Here is a 7,992-nt window from a genome sequence, read left to right on the forward strand (position 1 = left end):
TATATATGAACAACCGAGTATATGAGTATTGAGCAATGCTAATCAATAGACTGTGTGTGTTATTGTACATTCATATTGTAAGTGTTTCCAGAGAAATCCAGCCTTAGCTCAGAAACTAAATGATGGCAAGATGAAAAAATTGCAAGTGGGGGTCGCACCATTTTTTATTCAAATAACGTTGTCTGCGTTTAAATGGCATTTAAATACTTAGTGCTGTTTTTTTGTGTTGCGGTTGGACTTCACTGTAGCACCATTGTTACCCCGGTCGCTCGCTTACAGCAATATCTTTGCATTAGGTCACAGTACAGGTCTTCCCAGCGCGAATGTTTCTGGATTTTTGGATATGCAAATCCAGAACTTTCCATAAAACTCCTTTTTTGGATGAAATATTAAAATATTAAAAAAGCAGTTTTGAGGAATTTGGACTGGTCTGACATGGGCCTCAGTTCAGCTCACTGGCTGCTGCCCAAAGGCTTATCAGGTTTCTGGGGAGAAAAAATTGTTTGCTGGAAAAAAGAGGCATTAGCTGATGATTTACATACATTTTTTTTTTTTTTTTTTAAGTTAGACTGATTCTCTTTCAGGGGCCAACAAGAATTTAGCATACAGTTTACAGACATGCAGTAATTCCTGTGTATTTAAACTAAGACACAATTATGTAATATTTACACAAGACATTGGTTTTAATTTCCATCCAGCTAACTAATCACTGACAGTACTTCAGACACTAACTTCCTTGAAGTTTCCCAGAACGAGTCCACCAAAAACCTCAGTAACTTTGATTGATCAGATCTAACCAACTTTGCAACTGATGTCATCGCTGATTTCTAGACTCACAATGCTTTAGATATGCATATTTATCAAGGCAAACCTAAATATTAAAATATCTGGAATGCAAATTATTGGTATCACCATATATATGGTCTACTTAGCAACATTTTCAACTTTTCATTTCATAGTTACTTAGTTACATACTTTACTATGATGATGATTGCTTAAACTCTTAAAGTGCATCGTTGATTGCTAAGAGTTGTGTTCAAAATTCTGTATATCTCAATGTGTTAGTTTGAAAGAAAAAATATTCATTGCATTTACTTTGACACATGAACTAGTCATTGCTTGATCCTTGTTTTTAGGTCTCTGACACCTGCTGTTTGTTAAAATTTTAACTGTTTTAAAAGTTATCCATAAACTGTTGCTTCGTTATGATGATGGCAGCAGTCTTGCTGTAGTCATTACGGACAATTTGCTCGATGCTGTTGATCCTGGTTAAAGAGCAGAATGGACGCTCGGAAGGGATCATGATCATTATCTAAAGTTTCCTTCAGTAATACTTCATGCTGTTGTTGTTTTCCTTTTAGACAACTTAGTAAAGTATTTCATAGTGTATCTGACTGAACATTAAAGCCGCAGATATAATGGAATCCCTTTCAAAATCTTAAAATGGCAAATATGAATGTGCTGTTGGTAACACAAATAAATTCACAGCATGTTTGAACAAAAAGAAATGATAAAAATAAGCACACTTGCGCACACACACACACACACACCATCTGAAACCGTTTGTCCCATACGGGGTCATGGGGAGCCGGAGCCTAACCTGGCAACACAGGACGAAAGGGGACACACCCAGGACGGGACACCAGTCCATCGCAAGGCACCCCACGCGGGACTCGAACTCCAGACCCACCGGAGAGCAGGACCCAGTCCAACCCACTGTGCCACCACACCCCCCTGATAAAAATAAGCACATCTCATAATTGAAATTGTTCAGAACTCAGCTATTAGGGCAGCTGGGACAAGAGGTGAAAAGGGTCTGAATGCATGGATTAAAAATTCAAATAATATTGACCCTTCTTGTCATCCTCTTCTAACTCCCAGAGACAGGATCGCAAAGGCAGGGTTGGTGGAACAGTAGAATAGCCAGGAGCTACTTGGTTCTGTGCTGCCGTCGTACCCTACCGTTGTTTTGCTTCATTTCCCTGCAGCAGTGAGGGGTGGAGGAGAGATTATGAAGAGCATGATGTTGTCCAACGGAAAGCTTATCTCCAGAGCTGCAGATTGTCAGACCCCCATCTGCTAAACAGAACACACATTTGCTAAAAGACACAAATAATGCATCCATGGCTAAAAGTGAAGGGCTATGACACATGTAAAACTCACACACTTCCTCTTGCACAAAGATCCACTATATATGTAAACAAACCTGCATCACATTTTGGCCGAGACGAATCTGAGTAGATCATCACTGGCAGCGTTAATGCATTAAGGTGAAAAGTCTATCCGGTCTAGTCGCTAGATGCCCGACATTAAATGCATAAATGTGCAGATTAAGAATGATTATGAGTGCTATTTAAACACTGTTATTATGGATCTTTCAGATTTAATTTGGTGAAAAATCTGATCACAAAAGCATAAAACAAGCGGATGCCGACATTGGAAATGCAGCTATTTGTACATGTCACGATTTTATACACCTGACTTAGCAACAGTGAGTCCTTTGTTGTCTTGCCCATGTTCACCTGCTAAACTTTTTATTAAGAGAAATGGGATCGATTGAAGACACAGTTTTCTTAGCACCAAACATAATGTTGTCGTTCAGCCACGTTATATTTTGGAAAATAAGTAATGAAACATCTTCTGTATAACCTACTGTATGTATTGACCATCAGGGAAACACAATGATATTAACAACGTAGAAATAATCAGAGAACCACAGAGATGAGAGAAAGGAATGAACAGATTTCCAAAGCATTTAGGCCTCCACAGTTGGATTACAGGTCATTTTATCCCATTAAACAAGCCTGCACTCTGCCATTGATGGACAGACCAGATGCGTTTTGTCTAAATTCATGGTTTTGCGTGTACTTATGATGCTGGAAGATAAAACCCTTTTAGTATCACGCAGTGGAAAAAATTCAGCGTGTGTGCGTTAGCTTCTCCAACCGGTTTTTTGACAATGTATAAGAGATCACATTACCTCCACCCTTTACACGTGCTGCATTTGTTGTACTTCTTCCTCATGTTCTCCCAGTGTTCCCACTGGCCATTACTGTTTCCCAGGCCCAAAAAGACTTGTCAGTTGCTCAGATGTAACGGATAATAAAATTTCATGTCAGAAGTCCCGAGGTTCTCAGTTTTGGCTCCGTTGCGGTGGAATGACCTCCCCCTCTCACTCAGAACTGCTGATTCTCTGTCCACGTTTAAAAAGGGTCTGAAAACTCGCCTCTTCCGGATTCACTTCGCCCATGATGTCTTAAACTCATGTAAAATGTAGTTGTTCATGCAACATAACTTTATGATAATGCCCAAATAAACCTTTACACAGCCGCTGCTCCTGTATTGTACGTAAATGTTTGTGTGCTTTAAAAAAAAAGAATTGTAGGGAGATGATCAGGAATCGTCTATGCTGAGTTTTATGCACCTACTCGGGCGATGACCGTCGATGCATAAAGTGGAAAGAAACAAACCTAGTTTATTTACTTAAGAATCACACATCTGCAACTGTGTCTCTCTTTCTCCTAATGTAATGCACAAATTGTATGTTCTCTGAGATTTACGTCGCTTTGGAGAAAAGCGTCTGCTAAGCGAACAAACGTAAACGGAAGCCAAACTGAAGAGTTAATGAAACCTCAAAGGGTGCTGATTTCCCAATGGCTCTTTGTGATGCATCAGCCAACTAATATTCAATTCAGTTCAATTCAATTTATTTTTATAGAGCACTCTTCTCATGCAATGACACAGAGCTCTTGAACACAGGCATAGAGCAAAGAAAAATACATCAGACAAGGAAACAAAGAAACTACAGCGCTAGCGTAATACATTATCAATGCGTTTATAAAGCTATAAGTATGCCTACTGGCCATGGAGGAAAGGAACAAAAAACGCCCAACTGAAAGTCGAGGGAGAAAAAAAAAAACCTCTGGGGGTCCAAGTGCCAGCGGCAATAGCCAAGGCTGACTCTACTGAAGAATCTCTTCTGTATACATATAGGTTCATGCTTATGTACCTGTTATACTGACACGTTCTCACGATTTTTCATTATTCACTTTGAAGGGATCTTCAGATATTAAATAACTTTGTGCCGTAAGAACAGCTGTTTAACAAACGGAAGAGATCGTCTACCTGCGGCAACCGACTTTGTGTTCTATGGGCGTACAAAGGAAAGGTCTTTTCCAAATTGGATTGTTTGTCCGGAAATCACCGAGTACTCATTAAAAACGGAACGTTTCTTCTTCTCACGGAAGGGAGACATCACGAACAAGAAGGAACCTGCAAAATACTCTAATAGGCTGCGCAGGCAAGACTGGAGCAGTTGTTAAACCACCAAGTCAGTGTAATAAGTACAGGACAGGGGTTCTGCTGAAGGAGGACTGTCCTCAAGACTCAAATGCACGTTCTTCTCTCCCATCCTCTTACACCTTCCTTTTCTTTCTCTCTCACTTTCAGGGGTGACCACATAGCTCTCCTCTTCTCGCCTTGGTTGGAGCCCCATTGTGCAACGCAGGAGGCTTATGGTTTTCCGGACTTTTGAAAAAAAAATGAAAAAGGAAAGGAAAGGCATACAGAAAGAGGCTGGTGGTGATGGCATGGGTCTGTTTATTCGTTTATCAGAGTTGCAGGCGGGCCGTGTTTCTCTTTTTTTTTCTTCCTCTGCCTTTTGTGAACCGGGTTTATCTGGTGGGGTGGGCAGCCCCAAAGTGGGGAAATGGCAGTGAATGACGGGGAGAGATTAGCAACCACAGGACAGGTCCAGCCAACTCACAGGCCCATCCGTTGGTGCCCATGCTCCCTCTCTCACATTCTTCCTCCCTCTGCTCGCTCACTCACCCAGTTGCCCACCCTCACTGCTCATGTACTTACTGTTGGTGGTGGACAGTTATTTGTCACCGTGTGCCACCAAACCCTCTTTTCCTGTATTCTCCACTCCATATATATCTACTTCCAACCCCACATATTCATGCTACATACTCACTGTATCCTGTGCAGTTAAAAGTGGCCTCATCATTCATCGTCTACCCTGACTCCAACAGTTCAGTTAAAACTACGAAAACTATCTAAGGCTATCAGAACAAGAACCTAGTGAAGGCCAAGAGTGCATGAGGTGAACAAGGTTGTTTAAGCCAATGGCTCCTTTCAAATGGCCTCTGGAGCAACATGCTCTTGCCTTCTGACCTTTTGCTTACACATTTACATTTTTTTATTGACCCGACATGTTTCTCTAAAACAGCATACAATGATTTTCCTATTTATACTGCTGGGTATTTTTTAGTGGAGCGGTTTTAGAGTAACTACCTTGCTCAAGGGCACTACAGCAACCTTCAGATCCAAATTCAACATCTCTAAGCACTATGTAGCTGCCACATTGCTCGATTTCAGTTTAACCTCAATGCAATCTTTTGACTGATACAGTGTTACATATAAAATCAATATTATGCAGTTTCAAAAAACTACAAGTAATGCACAAAGTTTAGGTAGTCACACCAGCCTGAGACGACAATATGCATTACAGTATTCTCTACGCCTTGCATAATGTTCAGAATGTAGGTATGCAGTACTTATTAACCCCTGACAATATTGTCTTTGTAAATATTTATATTAGATCTTGAAAATGTATTTGATGGACTTCCTACCCACTATAGAAATTACACCATTCTAGCTGTTACACCATACTTTACACAGCTATAAGGAGCGAGTGTTTACATTGATACATTTAAGTAGTGGAAAATTCAAGAAGGTGATTCGCTGACACAGATTAAATTCCTTAATAATATCTACCATATTTTGTCTCTGTAGCTAAATTTTTTTTTTTTTTATCATATATGGACCACTTTTGGGTTTAACCATAATATAGTTAATCTAATATCAAAATTTTAATCATGATCGTTTTGAAGGTCGTTGCAAATCAGTTGTAACCTCCAACTTTGAACAGTCAGCCCCAATCGATTATTTCTGTAATAATCAGTTTTAACATTACAGTATGGCTGCAATAATTTTCTCAGTGATGCAAAAAGATAACGCAAAGAAAGCGGTGAAGTGACATTTGCGCCATGGTCCAACTTCAAGAAAATGAACTGCTAACAACGAAAATTCATTTTTTGTTTGTGTGGTCGTGTGGTGTGGAAAATTCATTTTTTGTTTGTTAACATTAATAGAAACCTACTTCTAATCCTCTGAGTTGTAAAATATTTTATCAATTTATCTCGCTTTTGACCCAAACTCCCAGAATAAATGAAACCAAGACCACGTTATTCTACCATTCACACACAAATCACCAAAAACGAGATATGAGCCTTCTTCATGAAGTGATCATCTTCTTCTTTTTATTAGTTTTATGAACAGTATGGGGTCACAGCAACATAGACTAAGGGTTCAAGGTTAAAAGGTTACAATATATCACAAGCATGGTCATCTCGCATTTTCAAATGACTTCCAGAAGGGTGCCAAGACATACCAGAATTCATCAGAATTGTCATATAAATCAAAAGTCAATTTTTCAAGAGGGAGAAATTGTAATACCTTAGTCAACCATGTATTTATACAGGGAATTTCTGGTGTAGACCACAATATGAAAATACATTTCCTTGCCAAGTATGCAAAAGCAGTGGGCCTATGTACCATAATGTCATCAAAATGGGGATTTGGGCTGTGATTTAACAAGAAAATAGATGGAAAAAATCAAACTTTTTAAAGGTTTTTTGAATAGTTGCATAAACACCATTCTTGTCAACTTGTATGTGATCACATTCCCAGAATAAATGTTTCAAAGTGCCTATCTTCTCCCCAACAACTTTATTTGGGCTCTGTTTGGGCAACACGGTGGGATGAGTAGTGCTGCTGTCTCATAGTGCCTGAATAGTGTGAAAAGACATCGGTTTGATCCCCACTCAGTCTGTGTGGAGTTTGCATGTTCTCCCTGTGTCTGTGTGGGTTTCCTCTGGGTGCTCTGGTTTCCTCCCACAGTCCAAAGACATGCTGTTCAGGTTTCCCCTTAGTGTGTGAGTGACAGAGAGAGTGTGTTCCACTGATATATGGATGAGTGACCCAGTGTAAGTCACCTTGGTGAATAAGGTGTGTGGGTTGATAACACTACATAGAGCTCATTGAAAGTTGCTTTGGTGAAAAGCATCTACTAAATAAGTAAGTGTAAATCAAAGTATTCATTTGTTCCTGTAAGATTTTTCGGAGATGATTACTTCATCACCTTGTGTCGGGCATCACACTGGCAAAGCTTTCTCAGTTCTCTATAAAATCACCTCTTGAGCCCCTTGTGGCAATTCACTAAAAAAATTAAACTTTATTTGATTATGATTTCATGTATTAACAATGGCTAAACCGATTTTTTCCTTTTATGAGTTTTACTAAATATGAAACTAGACTTTTTAAAAAATTGTTGCCTGTTTAAATGTAGTAAAAAATAGCAAAACAAACTTTGAAATAATTCAAAAACTTTCTAAATTCTCGAAAAGTGAGTATTTTATTTATAGTCACTCATTATTTTTAGGACGTGGAGCAATGAGCTTTCATCCTTCACAGTGTGGGAAAAACTGCTGAATTACAGAGGTCTTTGCTCTGTTGACGTGGGTAAAATGAATTTAAATATTTAAATATTTAAGTACTAAACACTTTAAATGTGTAAATGCTCCTGATAAAACGTAACAATGTCATAATTGATATTTAGCTTAATATCAATAGCAACTTGCAAAAAAGTTCAAAATTTTAAGAAAGAAATCATGCTCATGGTCACGGAAGGGACGCGGTAGATTACGATAAGGAAGGATGCCACACAAAAAGCACAATGAACAAAAACAATTCTAAGAAAAAACACTAAAATGTCTACATTAAAAAAAAACAATACAGGAATATGTACTTTTATCTATACACCGCGTCTGCATTCACACTAACAGGTCGACGGCGAGCAAATCTCCCGACTACCGCACCGTCTGCCTCAGCGGCGCGACCGCGCCTTTGCAAAAAAATAGAAAAGCAGAG

This window comes from Scleropages formosus, chromosome 1, assembly GCF_900964775.1.
Source record: "Scleropages formosus chromosome 1, fSclFor1.1, whole genome shotgun sequence".
Taxonomy (NCBI): Eukaryota; Metazoa; Chordata; class Actinopteri; order Osteoglossiformes; family Osteoglossidae; genus Scleropages; species Scleropages formosus.